This window comes from Talpa occidentalis, unplaced genomic scaffold (assembly GCF_014898055.3).
Source record: "Talpa occidentalis isolate TD23 unplaced genomic scaffold, MPIMG_talOcc4v2.1 talOcc4.7, whole genome shotgun sequence".
NCBI lineage: Eukaryota > Metazoa > Chordata > Mammalia > Eulipotyphla > Talpidae > Talpa > Talpa occidentalis.
Window position 1 is genome coordinate 130493205 of NW_023605083.1, and position 13987 is coordinate 130507191.

Here is a 13987-nt window from a genome sequence, read left to right on the forward strand (position 1 = left end):
CCTGAGTCACCACACCATGGCCACGGGCAGTTCCCCTGCTCCCCCGCCCCCCAGTCCAGACCTGAGTCAAAGGGGCAGGCAAACGAGGAAGGAAATGAGAAGGAGGCGGAAAAGAGTTTTCAAAATACCCCGTGGTCAGAAGCCGATAACCTGGGCAGCATGGCGATCGGCGCCGACGGCACACAAAAGCCAACAGGCAGGTCCCAGGACGGGTCAGCTTAAGACTTAATATTTGCCTTTCACTGAGCAAACTAATAAATCCCCTACAGCTTTAACCACGCGGAGCTCCCAGTTTTTATTTATTGATTAAAACCGCAGGCGGGTCCCCTCCACCCCAGCCCTCCCAAGCCCCCGGGCGATCGGCAGCGGCTCATCCCCGCTCCTGTCACCCGGCTGTGTGTCTATTAGCCTTCTCCCTCAACAAACTCGTGTTCGCGGCAACTGACGACCAGAGCAAACAGCTTTGAAGTGTTCTTCGATAATGGACTTCCCAGGGCAGCCCGGTTGGGGCTTCTGCTGCCCAAGGGCGAGGGGGAAGAGCAGACATCCGGCTGGTTAGAACGTGACACCCCCAGGGATCTTGGAGGACCATCCCGACCCCCCTCTTCCTCTCGTCTCTCCCATTTTATAGATGAGGAAACTGAGAGCAGAGACAAGTCTTGAGAGACTCAGACATGGCCGGGAGCAGGGGGAACTGAGGCAGGACTGCAGCCCAGGTTTCCAGACGCCACGTTCAGTGCTCTTTGAAGGTCTGGGCAGAGATGGGGTCCCTTCGCTGGCTCTCTCCCCCAAAAAGTGAGGGGCAGCCCTGAAGCCCACCAGCCTGGCCTGGCGTGAAAGTCTGGTCCAAGGTCAGCAGCCATTCTCAAGGTCATCCTCATGCCCTTGAAAGTACATCCTCCTTAGCAGGGGGACTGATTCCGCCATGAGAGCCTCTGATCTCTCCCTCAGCACAATGAACATTTCTCCATCTGGAATTCCAGGAGCACAGGGAATTCCAGTGCATCAAGTTTCATGCCATGGAGGACCGCAGGAGGAAGCGTGAGCAAAATCTCGGGCCGGGGCACTCTTTCGAGGCAAAGTGATGCTCATTAAAAAAAAAAAAAAACCTGAAGCAAGAGGAGTCTGTTCAGCAGGTGGATGAAACAGCTTTACACTCTACCCTGGGCATCGGCACAAGGAATCAAACAGCCCCTTTCTGAGTGGTGACCTCCATCTAAAAGGACAGCCTTGTGGCCACCCGAGCTAGGAAAGGATCTGGGGACCATGTAGCCCAAGTCCTTGATTTTGCATGGAATGAACCAAGATGAAGGACTATCTCAGGGAAAAATCCACAACTCTTTATCTCGTCTTTGGGATTTTTTCAGCATGAGACCCACCACCTGGATCAGAGACAGATACGTGGAAGAGAGAATAAGAGGCTCGAAATCTCATTAAGAAATTGACACCCCTGGCCACGTGGCAGCCCAGAGCTGCTCTGTAAGATTCTGCTGCTCCCTCTTCAGCTGGTGTATGTGTCAGTCAAGCTGCTCTCCCATGCTCTCCCACTCGGCCGAGGTGGCTGCCTCCCCAGGACGGGGCGATGCCTTGTCCAGTGTCGCTTAGAGGCTTCCTATGTTCAGAGGCAGATCTAGATAGGAGTGGTGCTTCAGGCCATGGCAGACTCTGGGATTCTATATGGAAAGGAAGATAAGAAACAGGAGACTATTGCTCCTGGAACCAATGATGAAATCTCTGAAATGAGTTTTTTTTTTTTTTTAAAGATTTACTTTATTTATTTATGCATACAAGAACTGGGGTGCAGGCTAGAGGTGTGGGGGTGAGAGGATACACCAGAGACAGAGTGGGGGGCAGAACCAGTGGATCTACTGAAATTCACTGCTGAGGGGAGCAGTGGGGAGACAGGAGAGGTGTGGGTTCATCCCTGGCTGGGGATCAAACTCATGCTGCAGTGGCTTGGATAGCTTCATAGTGCTGATGCTTAACCCCTTGCGCCACCAGGGAGGCCCCCTGAAATGAGTTTTTAAAAGGAAAAATGGTACCCAGGGTGCGGGGCTAACATCCAGCAGCAGTGAAGACAAGAGTGACAACAGTGGCAGAGACCCAGGGGCATGAGTCTCTCTCAGTCTTCAAATGAGTAATGGAAGAGTCGCTTCTAGAAGTCTGCACGCTCGTCTCTCCCCCAGCCTGCAGTGACCTCCTTGCCACACCATGCAAGCTGCGCAGGGCCACCTGAGCTCTGGAGCTGCAGACACTCTGTCTCTCAGCAGAAAAGATGGAGGCCTGATCCCCTGCCAGAAGCAACAGCTTCAGGGGGCGTACGAGCCCGAAAGCCTGGCTTTGACAAACCTGAAAAGAACCTGTAATTTGCCTCCAGGTTGTTCTTACTTGTCATAAACACCAAAAACTGAGCTGGCACCACCATCCCCTCCCTGTACCCCCCACCCCGCCCCCAACCACGTTCCGTCCCTTATCCTGGATAAAGTCGTGGTCTAGAAAGGAGACCTGAGCTGGGAGGTCCCGTGCAGCCCTATCTGAGCTGGACTCAAAGGTTATCTAGGGGACTTTAGAGAAAAAGTACACACTTAGACCCAATTTACATGCCCTTGGTATCTGAGTGTATTCAAGTGTTCAAAGGAATTTCAGGAAGTCCTCTAGCCAACCCTTTTGCTCTCCAGACAAAACCATCCCAAAGACTTCGCGCTTAGTCTCTGGCAAAGATGCAGCCTTTTCTCCCTGACTCATTCCCCCGCGTCGTGTGCACATGGAGGACACACTCACAACATCGTATTGTCTCAGAGCTACCACCCCCGGGGGCTATGTTAGTTTTGGTTTTAACCAACTGTTTTGTTCTTAATAAGGAAGGTTAACGTCCCCTTTTTTAAGGAGGATGGTACTGGAGAGGAATCCTTGCTACCTGGAATGTCAGTCCCCAGCACTCGTCTGAAAGAAGTGAGCTCCACTGGGTCTTTAAACCCAGGTGTTCATTCCTATCATGCAAACCTCCCACCCTGGAAATAACTGATTTGGTCAAGATTGGCGCCTGACCTATTGGCATCCACCTATAGGTGGCCTGGTAGCCAATGACGTGGCCAGACACGAGGGTTCTAACCAATGCAGACCATCAACGCATTAGAGCAGGTCAAGCTGCAGCAGGGGCAGGGTCTTCAAGCCCCCAGCAGGATGGCAGCCAAGTGTCCAGGACGGTGGCAAGCTTAGCACTGAAAGTCCCACCGCCCGGGAGACCTCCCACTCCTGGGCAAACTGGGACAACTGGTCACCGCTAGCTCCCCGCCAGAGCAGGATTACAGAATCGGGGCAGAGGAGCCTGCTGCTGGGCGGATCACTGAGATGAGTGCAGTGTCCAGCCCTTGCCATCCCTAGAAACCATCGATGAAGACGGGAACTATGACGTTATCTTGAATGGCTTTGGGTTTCTTGGAAAGATCTAGTGGGGCAGCCGCTGGGCCTGTCTCCTATGTACCTTCCTTCCACTGCAACTTGGAATAATCCAGTGTTTACGGAGGTCACATAAGCGGGTCTCTGTTCCCTGAGCTGAGGGAGCTAACCAGTACAACGAGTCTGTCTGCTTGTCAAGGAAGCAAAGTGAAAGAAAGCCACAAACAGCCCCTGCACCTCAACAGCACAAACATCCTCAAGAGGGTCTCCTTGCTCATTGCACGGTGAATCCAAGATGCCAAGAAGGATCCCAGTGTTCCTCGTGGAAGACACAGAAACATCTAAACACAGGAAGACAGGGGTGTCTGGCTTTAATTCCCGTGACAGGGCAACCCGTCCATCCACTCTGGACACAGAAAGAACAGTCATCTTTGACTCTGCGTTTTGACGAGGCTGACGCACGAGAGCTAAGCGGGAGTGTTGTCAGCCATGCATATGGCAGCTACAGAGCGAAAGGAACAGTTAAGACACGTGTTTTGGGGGGTCCGGTGTCGTCAGAGGTGTGTGGGGGCCGCACACACTGGAGGAGGAAGGTCTTAGTAAAAGCCACAACTCTGGCACAGAGACTGTTGCTGGAAGCTCCATGTTCTGGCCTGGACTCCACTCCCCCCAGCGAGAACAGGGGCTCCGCAGCTGCCGTGTGCTGGCGCCGGGGAAGGTGGTGGGATGAGGACCGCCCTCCTCTTGAGCCCCTCCAGCACATGCCGCGAGTGGGCCAAGGCAGGCGAGCCGGCGCCGTTGCTCTCCTGCCAAAGCCCCCACCAGCATCCCCTTTTCTGAGCACCTGGAGATCTCGCCAGGGATTCACCCCACTCTGGAGCCTGGGGGGCCAGACCCCGAGTACCCGCGAGGCTGCGGTTCCCAGGCGGCTCACATGGCAACGCACAAACAGCGGCCGCTTTAGAAGGAGCAGGAACAAAAATTAAGATCTCATTTGACCTGAGTGTAGTTAACTATTCACTCTGTATCCGGCTGGAAGATAATGGAGCAAACAAGAAGAATTGCTGAGTCCAAAGGCACAGCCGGAGTGGAAGGTGGGGGGCGAGGAAGGGTATGTTCCCGGGGTGGGGGTGGGGGAGCCCCGGGAGCCGGCAGCCATGGAGGAAAGGCTTTTCCACTGGAAAGAAGGACCAGGTGTGGGATGTGGCATCTCTGAGGGCGCGTCCCCTCCAGCCAGTGCAGGCCAACCCTCAGGCGTCCTCCTCAAAGGTCTCCTCAAGTCCAGAAGCTTCTTTATTCTCCAAAATCAGAATTCCTCAGCAAACCCAGGACTCAGTCCCGTCTCAGGTCCTTCTGGGGCGGGGGTCCCGGTGGCTCCACAGCTTCCTGAAGAACGGCCCTGAGCCAAGCCTCCTGTCCAGGTCTGTGGACACAGAAAGAAGACGGGTTTAGACTCTGGCTTCTGGTCTTTCTGCAGGTGACTGTCAGCAAGAGTCCTCCTAGGAGCTCCCTGCACGCGGAAGCATCACAGAACCCCGCACACAAAATTCAACACCCCACTCAGAGGGGATGTTACAGACACCGCTGGACACGTCTGGCCTGGAGGGATGGAAACTGGAGCTAGTCAGCACGTGCCGGTGTCTATGAGGTGTGGGGCCGGAGCTTGGGGTTGCAGGGCCGAAGCTTGGGGCTGCGAGGCCAGAGCTTGGGGGCTGCGAGGCTGCCTGCTTCCCAGATGGGGAAGCTGAGGCAGAGAGAGGGTGTGGATGTCCTCGGTGGGGATGACAAGGGTCTGGCCCCTACCCCTAAAGCTCATTTCAACCACAGCTTTTCTCCACTCTCCAGAGAACGGTGTTAGGAAGTGACCCTGATGAGGAATGAGGAAGCTACAGAGTGGACAGGACAGGCGTCCCACAGAGGTGACAGCAACCAGGGTCACACACAGTTCTTCCCTCCGCTGATGGTCCATGCCTGAAGATGGACTTGGATGCATCCTATCACCCCCAGCTCCCACTGCGGAATAATGCATGCAGTTAGCGCCACTGATTGCCTCAGGGGACTTCTCCATTTTCCAACTGAGACCCAGACACGGATCACGGCCGGCACGGTGGACCGCGAGGCCTCCCTGAAGCTGCAGTTCCCATCACCACGTCGGACTAGACGCTGTCAGTGCCACATTAAGCAGACAGGGACCTGCCCTCATGCAGGCCGACCCAGACAGGAGACCCGAGCCGGTGCCAGGCCGAGCACACAGCAGTCGAGGGCAATATGGTGAGGCTTCTGAGGGCCTTCCAGAAGCCAGCAGACTTCCTTCCATCCCTGCAGACTCATGGGGGCTGCAGCTCAGCCTGGCACAAAGGAGCTCCCCTTCCTGTGGGGTGAGCCCCAGGCAGCCGCTGGGAAACCCAGAGAAGGGTGCTTTCAGAGTTGGGGTGCACAGCGAGAGCCCAGAGAAGCCAGTCACACACATTCCTCGGCACCAGAGCTCAAAGGGAGAGTCTGCATTTTAGTCGCCTGCCCGTGAAACGCCCGTCCGTGCGCGCACACAGAGGCGCCCTGGCTGCGGAGGGCGCGGATTGTGGCCAAGAGGGAAAGCAGGTGTTGGCACGGCCCCCCAGACACTCTCATTTGGACCCCAAAACACTCCCAATCACCGCCCCCCTCCAAGTTCTGCTAACCTTTCTCTGGTTTCCTTTCCCCTCCCGGGCAGCAGCCCTCTGAGCCGTCTCAGAGAGGCCAGGGAAGCCGTGCCCCCCACCCCGGCAGCGCACGCAGCTAGCAAATTAATTGGCAGCGGCGGGTGAATCACACAGGGACTTCCTTCTTGTTGCCCGGCAACCCCATGCACTTGGCAGTGGGATATTAAACACAGAGGAGTATGTTGGGAGGCGTTTGCAAAATAAAATAAAAAGCAAAACACGCAACACCCCAGACTCATCCCAGCTCGGCAGACCCAGCCAAGGTGGGAGGGTTTGGGGCCGGGGTTATAGGAGGGAGACCAGGGCATCAGGTGGGGGAGGAAAATGAGGTTAGGACATCACTGGCCTTAGCCTCCCTCCCTCCCCCCACTCAACCACACTTGGCCAAAGACACAGCAGCTCTGAGCCTGGAGAGAGATAATGGGGGCACCTGGATTCAAAGGCATCTCGAGATTTGAGAGATTGCCTAGAAACACACAGCCCAGAGGGTTTATGGCGCCTGCCAGATGGGGCTGTTTGTGCTTCTGGGTCCTGCATCGTTCCACAGGTTAAGTCACGCTGCCACCTAGGGCAGGAACCCCGTCCCCCAATCCTTTCCACTTGAATGTTTTCATGCCCGTTGCTATGGCCACCAGGAGCTGATTAGACAAGCCTTCCAACATACTGCCTTGCCCTTCAGACCCTGCCTCTGGCCTCTGTGACAACTCCCAGGACAGAACTGAAATGTCTGTGTATTTTAGGTTCGAAACACGGCATGAAAGAGAAACAGGCCCAAGGAAGAGAAGACTAAGAGCAAGAACTTCCCCATGGTAAGCTGGATAGGAGCCCCCAAAGATAGCCATGTCTTAACCCCTACACCCTGTGAAGGCTGCCTTCCACAGCAAAAAAGGGGCTGTGCAGATGTGAATAAGGTACGGATCCTGAACTGATCCTGGATTACCTGGGTGGGCCCCAGCTGTAATCGCTGTGTCCTTTCAAGAGGAGATGGAAGGAGATAGAATAGGAGAGGGAGTAGCGTAGGCGGGGGAGTAGCAAGGAGAGGGAGTAGCATACGAGAGGGAGTAGAAGACATGATGAGGGAAGCAAAAGGCTGGAAGCATCCAAGGAAGGAGCCATGGGCAAAGGAAGCAAATGGCTTCTGCAAGCTGAAAAAGGCAAAGAAGTGGATTCTCCCCTAAAGCTTTCAGAAAGTACCAGCCCTGCTGATACCTTGACTTTAACCCACTGCACCTAGTTGTCAGAACTATAAGACATTTGTGTTATGTTAACTTTCTAAATGTGTAGTGATTGCATGGCAGCAATGGGAAACTAATCTTGTGACTCTGGACACACTGAGTCTGCCTCCCCACAGATCTATAAATGAGGGGTATCCCAGTGCAGACACAAGAAACAATGGGATGGAGCTAGTCAGAAGGGCAGGGGCCAGATTTTGACTCGGAAAGGCCTAAGAGACACTTTACAGGCTCTCAAATAAAAGGTCAGGTGTCTGAAAACAAATGAGGCAAGAGGTTGGCCAGGCTTAGAAGCAGACTTTCAAATCTTAGCCTTTGAGACTGTAACTTGGGTGGGTGACTTAATTTCTGAGAACTTCAGCTTCACCATCTGCAAAATAGAGATATTATTATCTTCCTTGCAAAGCTTTTAGGATTAAATGAGCTACTGCACGAAAAGCACATGGAACATGGCAGATCCAAATAAATAACTCTTAGGGAGGATTAGGCACAAGCATGCATATGTGGGCAGAAGCTACTAGTTGCCCAACAGCTATTCTACCCTTTCTACTTAGTAACAACGCTCTAATTTTTGGCTGACACATTATGGCCCAGAATAAAAAACTATCTCTTAGTCTCCCTTGCAGCTAGCTAGCTCTGGCCATGGGACTAAGACCCAGCCAAAGAGATATAAGACACAGTGTCCCTGATCTTCCAGGGAGGCTGTTCAAAAGGTGTTGGAAATAGTTCAATTTTTATGTTTGTCTTTCAATGAAGACATGATGGCTGGTGCTCCAGCAGCCATCCTGGGTCATGAGGCACATTGACAATAGGAGCCATGCATTCAGATGATCTAACAAGAAGAGAGAAGCTGGGTCCCTGATGACCCCAGAACTTCCACAGTCACCCTGGTTTGACCTTAATCTGGATATCTGTGAGAGAGAAATGCGCTTTACTCTTGGTTACTATCTCATCATTATTCTAGAGTTTTCTAGTAATCATAATAGATACAACTTATCATAGACCCAGGAAAACAGGATTCAGTCTTTCTGGAGTATGGTTCTCAAAGCATAGCCCTGGGAGGACAATTTCAGCAGGACCTAAAACCTGTTAGACATAATTCTCAGGTTCCAGCCCAGACTTTTTGAGTCAGAAACTCCAGGAGTAAAGTCTGGCCACCTGTTTGACCTAGAGCTCCATGTCCTTGTGTGCACACACAAGTGCATGAACCACCATTCCAGAGCATTGTCTCTCCACTCCAGCACTTATGACACTGGGGCTGGATCATTCTCTCTCTCTTAAGATTTATTTATTTATGCATACAAGAACTGGGGTACAGACCAGAATGTGGGGGGTGAGGGGATTCACCAGAGACAGAGTGGGGAGCAGAACAGGCAGACTGACTGAAACACACTGCTGAGGGAAGCAGAGGGTGAGACAGGAGAGGTCTGCTGCGCCATGTGGGTAGCTCCCTGGCCAGGGATTGAAGTCGTGCTGCAGTGGCTGGGGACAGCTTCAAAGTGCTGACACTTAACCCCTTGCACCACCAGGGAGGCCCAGGGCTGGATTATTCTTTGGAAGGGGGGGCAGTCCTATGCATTGTGAGATGATTAGCAGCATTGCCTGCCTCCACCTAGTAGGCACCACTAGCACTCACCCCCGTCCCGGTGGTGACCATCAGAAACTATCCCAGGCACTGGCATCTGGAGTGGGGGTGGGGCAGCCCAATCACTCTCAGTGAAGAAACACCACCTTTGAGTCCTGGTTCGTTCTTGACCTTGGCTTTACCTTAGAATCTTCTGGAAGCTTTTCAGCATTCCCATGTCTAGGCCTCACCCCAGCCTGACTAAATCAAAATGTTCCAGGGCAGGACAGGGGAGCAGTTAGAGCTCTCCTGGCGCAGTGACAGGCTGAGCACACGGCCAGGGCGGGCAGGCAGGCCTGGAGGAAAAAAAGTAGCAACACACCTATATCCTGGAAAATGAGGAGGACACACATGCTCCCAGCAGAAACTGTAATAAACAGGACTGGAGAAGGCTTGGGAACTAACATCCTAGCTGCCAGAGGGGTGAGTCCATAGGGTGGAATTCCTGGTGGCTCTGTCACCTCGTTTCCCATCAGAACAGGGAGGACACCTCCCAGTGCCTCCCATGAATAACCACACACAGCCTCAGTTTCCTCCTCTCATAAACACAGCACACCATGAGCCAGCTCCCACGAGGCGCTATAAACATTAGCTCACTCAACAAAGCCAACTGTCTTAACACAGTGGCAGGGCCGTGGGCTTCTGAAGTCAGGGAGCACAGAGCCCTCCTCCACTTGCTAACTCCCCAGGCACTGAAACCAGATTCCTCCCACCAGGATACTGGGAGCTGGGAGAGAAGTCACGTGAGTTGAATGTAGCCCAGAAACCGAGTGTGGCCGGGGGTCCATCGCTGGGTTTCCTGGAAAGGAAGGGAAGCAGGAAGGGAGAAGCCAGGCATGAATAAGGGGGGAGCACGGAACAGGTTGATACTCTGGCTCCCTAAGAAAGACAGTCATGTGCAAATTCTTTCTCCTGCTGGGATTGTCTTTTTCCTTCATTATTTCAGTCCCTGCCTGCTCCGCTGAAATGCTGAGTTGAGTTTTTCCTTGTTTCCCTTGGCCCAGATCATTAAGTCCAGGATGTCACTGGGGAGGCGGGGGGAGGTGCAGAAGAGGGAGAGGGAGGAAGAGGAGAAAGACAAGAGGAGGGAGGGGCCAGGGATGAAATGGTTTCTCCGTCCCCTACCTGGTTCAGTCCCACCTGGCTGGCTCAGGAGGAAAGACAGGTGCAGGTGTGAGTCTGTCACCCTCACAGAAAGGGCAACTCGCAGAGGGTCTGTGAGCGACTGAGGTTAGGGGATGGCTCGTACCAATACCTTCTCCTCCCTTCCTGGGGGCGCTGCTGTTTATCTTCTAGTCCATTTAATGCAGCTGATGGGAACAAGGCAGAAGGAATCTGGTTGCTCCACACCAGGGGAACCACAGAGACAAAGAACCCAGGCCCTTTTTCTGATCCCAGGGGCTCTTAGCTGGTTTCTGTGCAACATGTTAGTCCAAAGAACACAGGACTTTGCTGCTGGCCTCGGCCACTGCCAATGCTCCCACCTCCCTTCCCCACAGTCAAAATAGATCTCCCATTTGACTTCCCTCCAGCCCATAAACCTCGTGTGCAAATGTCCTGACTCTTGCAAGTGTGTTAAAAAATAAACCTTAAAAAGCTTCCAGATGTTCTGTTTGTATGGCGGTCCTCCTCTGCTCCTGTCTCCAGAGGCCAGTGCAAGATGTCCAGCGTCCTGGCTGCCAGCTGAAACGTGAGGCACCTGGAGGCACTGCCCAGGGGTGGCCAGGGAAGATGCCCCCTCCCCAGAACCACACTCAACCAACTCGTCCAGCAGCTCTCCCCTGAGAAGACCTTAAACCCCCCCTTCACACTTCCACCATGCCCTCTCCTCCGATTCTTCCGTTCTTATAGGTGAGGCAGACACATCCATCCCCTGGGCATGTTCCGTGTAAGACAAAACCCTCCAAACAGCTACAAAGCACTTGTGGGAGTCCCCCAACAAGCCTCCAGGTGTGGTCTTCCCTGAGCTCCCACCTCATCCCGCCCTTGAACTTCTTAGCCCTTGGGACACAAACTTGAGGACACCATGGCCCAGGAGTGACCCTTCCCAGTAAGATGCTAAATTCAGCACCGGCAGAGACATCTTAGGAACTGGACTGGCCAGACCAGGGGAACAAAGTTCATGACCTGTCAAGGTCCCTCCAAGGCTGGTGGCCTCTGATCTAAAGAAGGTAACTGCCAACGGGCAGCGGTGTGCACACAGAGCCCCACACGCACACCTGAGGAGGCCCAGGACTCTTTGCACAGGGGACGCCTGCTCCCTTTGATGCTGGCCGGATGTGTTCCCATTGGGTAAAAACCAGACCTCAATAAAACCGGCATTATCAAGAGCCGGTGGCTTGTGATTGCACCAGCCTGTTATCTCCGCTGCCTTGGGTGGAGCTGGCTTTGTGGTTCTCCATTGAAAAGCATTAACTTCTAGGTGGATCAAAGCCCCTTCCGAACCAGCCAACTTGATCCCTTGTTTATCCGCAGGGGATTGTCCCTAAAGATGGACTTTACAGATAATAGGGACCCCAGTTCCAGACTCCCTTGGGTGCTCTGTTTATCACGCAATATGTGTCTCAAGGCCACCCAGTGGCTGATCACAATGGCCCTCACCCGCCTTTCTTCAGATGGCCAGTTAACAACAGCAGAGGGGGCGCCGGGCCAGAGAGCGTCCAGTTCTGTTGCAACCACAGGACTCGGGGGACACAGAGATACTTCCTTGGACACCATCAGGAGCTTCTCTCTCCTCCAGGATTGAGGCCAGGGAGGAGCTTCCAGAGAAGAGTGCTTCCTTACCCTCTTTCCTGGGGAAGGGATAAACTGGGTCCACCTCTCTGGGTCTCTGAAGGCCCCGGTTGCATGCCCCAGTCAAGCAGGATGTTCGAGAGCAAGTGGCCAGTCTGCAGTGAGGACAGAGCCGGACCTTTGTGCCTGGATCCGGGCCATCAAGAAGGATCATTCACCAATATGGGGGGGAAAGAGCAGGAGCTGGCTGGCCCTGCAGCTTCCTGAATGTTCTTCAGCCCCACGCAGGTCTGTCTGTGATCAACTACAGTGCTGAGGATATCAAGTTTAGCATTTGACACTGAAGAGGCGCACGTGAGCCCATGAACAGGCAAGCAGGTAAATCACTGGTTATCTCAGGAGAGCGCGCAGGATGGGGAACACCGCAGCAGGGTCCCGTGTCAGTAACAAGTTTCCCTGGGGACCCTTCACTCAACGGCATGGAGCTTCACATCCTGGAGCAGCCTCTTCGGGGTGACAGGTCCTGGGCGAGTCGCCTTGATTCTCTAACCCCTGTGCAAAACAGGAACAGGGAGCACCCCGCCGTGTGGATTAGGCGGAGACCTTGGTGGAGACCCGAGGCCACCAGCCCCGGCTGTTGGGAGACGGAGCTAAATATCAGGACTCAGGAAGTAATATTTGTCATTATGACCACAGTTCCCTGTGGCACCGTCTCTATTAAAAGTACATTTCCCAGGAAGGCAGGACGTCGCCAGTGCCTTGGTTAGATTCCAGGCACAGACTGTACCGAAGTGCCAAAAGCTCCCCAGCCGTCTCCCGCCATGCCTTTCCTTCCTTTTTAATCTAAAGTTGCCCCAGCATTGGGATTTACCCTGCCTCCCCCTTCTGTGGTCCCTCGAGCCACCCTCAAGAGCCGGAGCTCACGCCCCGTCGGGCCAGGGGCAGGTGGCGGAGCAGGCCGCCGCCAGCAGGAGCCCACGCGGGGAAGGAGCACCACAGCCGCGCTCCTGATTCCAGAAAAGCCGGGGACTCGCGGGACATGCGCTGAGCTGCTGGGATGCGGGGAAGGCACACACGTCCTCGGCCTTCACCCCTCCCTCTCACCCTTCCCCGGCCCCTGGTGGCCGCCACCCTCGTCAGACTCCACATCGCGGCAAGCGTTAGGTCGACTCAGCCTGAAACGGCAGCTCCGGGGTCTCCGTCGGGGGCCCAGTCGGCACCACCTGGCCGGCGGGCAGCGTAGGTGCCAAGGGGCCTGGGGACGCCGGGCCTCAGCACCCTCCCTCACGGCCAGGCTGTGACCCAAGGCTGCAGCTGGGCTCTCCGAGGCTTGGGGAGGTCAGGCAGCGAGTTCACAGGACAGGCCACCCACACAGCGCATCAGGCCGCTGTGCCGTCCCTGGGGCCAGCGCAGCTCTGGCCCTTGGCCCTGACTCGGAAGGAACAGTCCGCCATATGGTGTCCCTCGGGGAGGATGAGTGGAGGAGAAGAAGCAAAGCAGGGTCGAGGAAGAGCCGCTGTGCCTCTGGGTGCCAGGGCTTCTTCCTGCAAGGCGGGGGGGGGGGGCGCCGGCCAGAGCCCCCAGCAGGCCAGAGAGAGCAGAAGGTGTCCAGAAAATAAAGGGGACGGGACGTGAGTGACAACAACGTGGGGACAGGGGCTCCTCTCTCGCCTCTCTCTGCAGCCCCAGATGTGCATCCAGGACTTGACCAGAACTTCAAAAACCCTGAACTTGTGGGTTACGTCACACTTTTCTAATTAAAGACCCAAACTGGATTTTCATGTTTGCAGAGAGCTTTGACCAGAGTGGAGGCAGTGGTGCAAAACAGGAAGAGAACTGTCTCTCCCGCTCCCTCTCTATTCTCTCTTCCCTCCAAAAGAGGGGGTGGCGCGAGGGGGAGCAAACAAATTGTTGGCAGCCTTGGGCCCTAGGCCCCCTGGAGCCTCCCCTGCTCTGCTGAAGCCTCTCTCTCGGGGTCCTGTAGACACCGGTCCCACCCTGGTGGGGCAGGAGTGGGGCGGAAGGAGGCTGGGTGAGGATCTGGGAAAGGAGAGGAAAGAAGCAAAGAACAGAATCTCAGGCACAGCTGCAGAGCAAAGGGCCCAGTGGCCTCTTCTGGGGGAAGGCACCCTTCCCAGGCGTGCTGGGACTTGCTAGAAACCAGAGCCCTGGCTGGCAGGAGGTGGACAGTGCAACCAGAATTCAAAGGGGCAGCCAAAGCAGGGGGGCCTGCGGGAAGTGGGGGAGGTTTCAGTGAATCATATAAATTAGAGACAGAAAGGGATGTCAGGCCACCTTC

General features: G+C 54.7%; 1 long non-coding RNA gene across 1 annotated transcript in view; it reads right to left on the reverse strand.

The window, feature by feature from the left end:
* Positions 1-2456: 2456 nt before the first annotated feature.
* LOC119230675 (uncharacterized) overlaps positions 2457-13987 on the reverse strand; it is a 131166-nt gene continuing 119635 nt past the window's right edge. The window contains exon 4 of the long non-coding RNA XR_005121787.1: positions 2457-4822. This is a non-coding gene — a long non-coding RNA (uncharacterized LOC119230675). The remainder of the gene's footprint in view (positions 4823-13987) is intronic.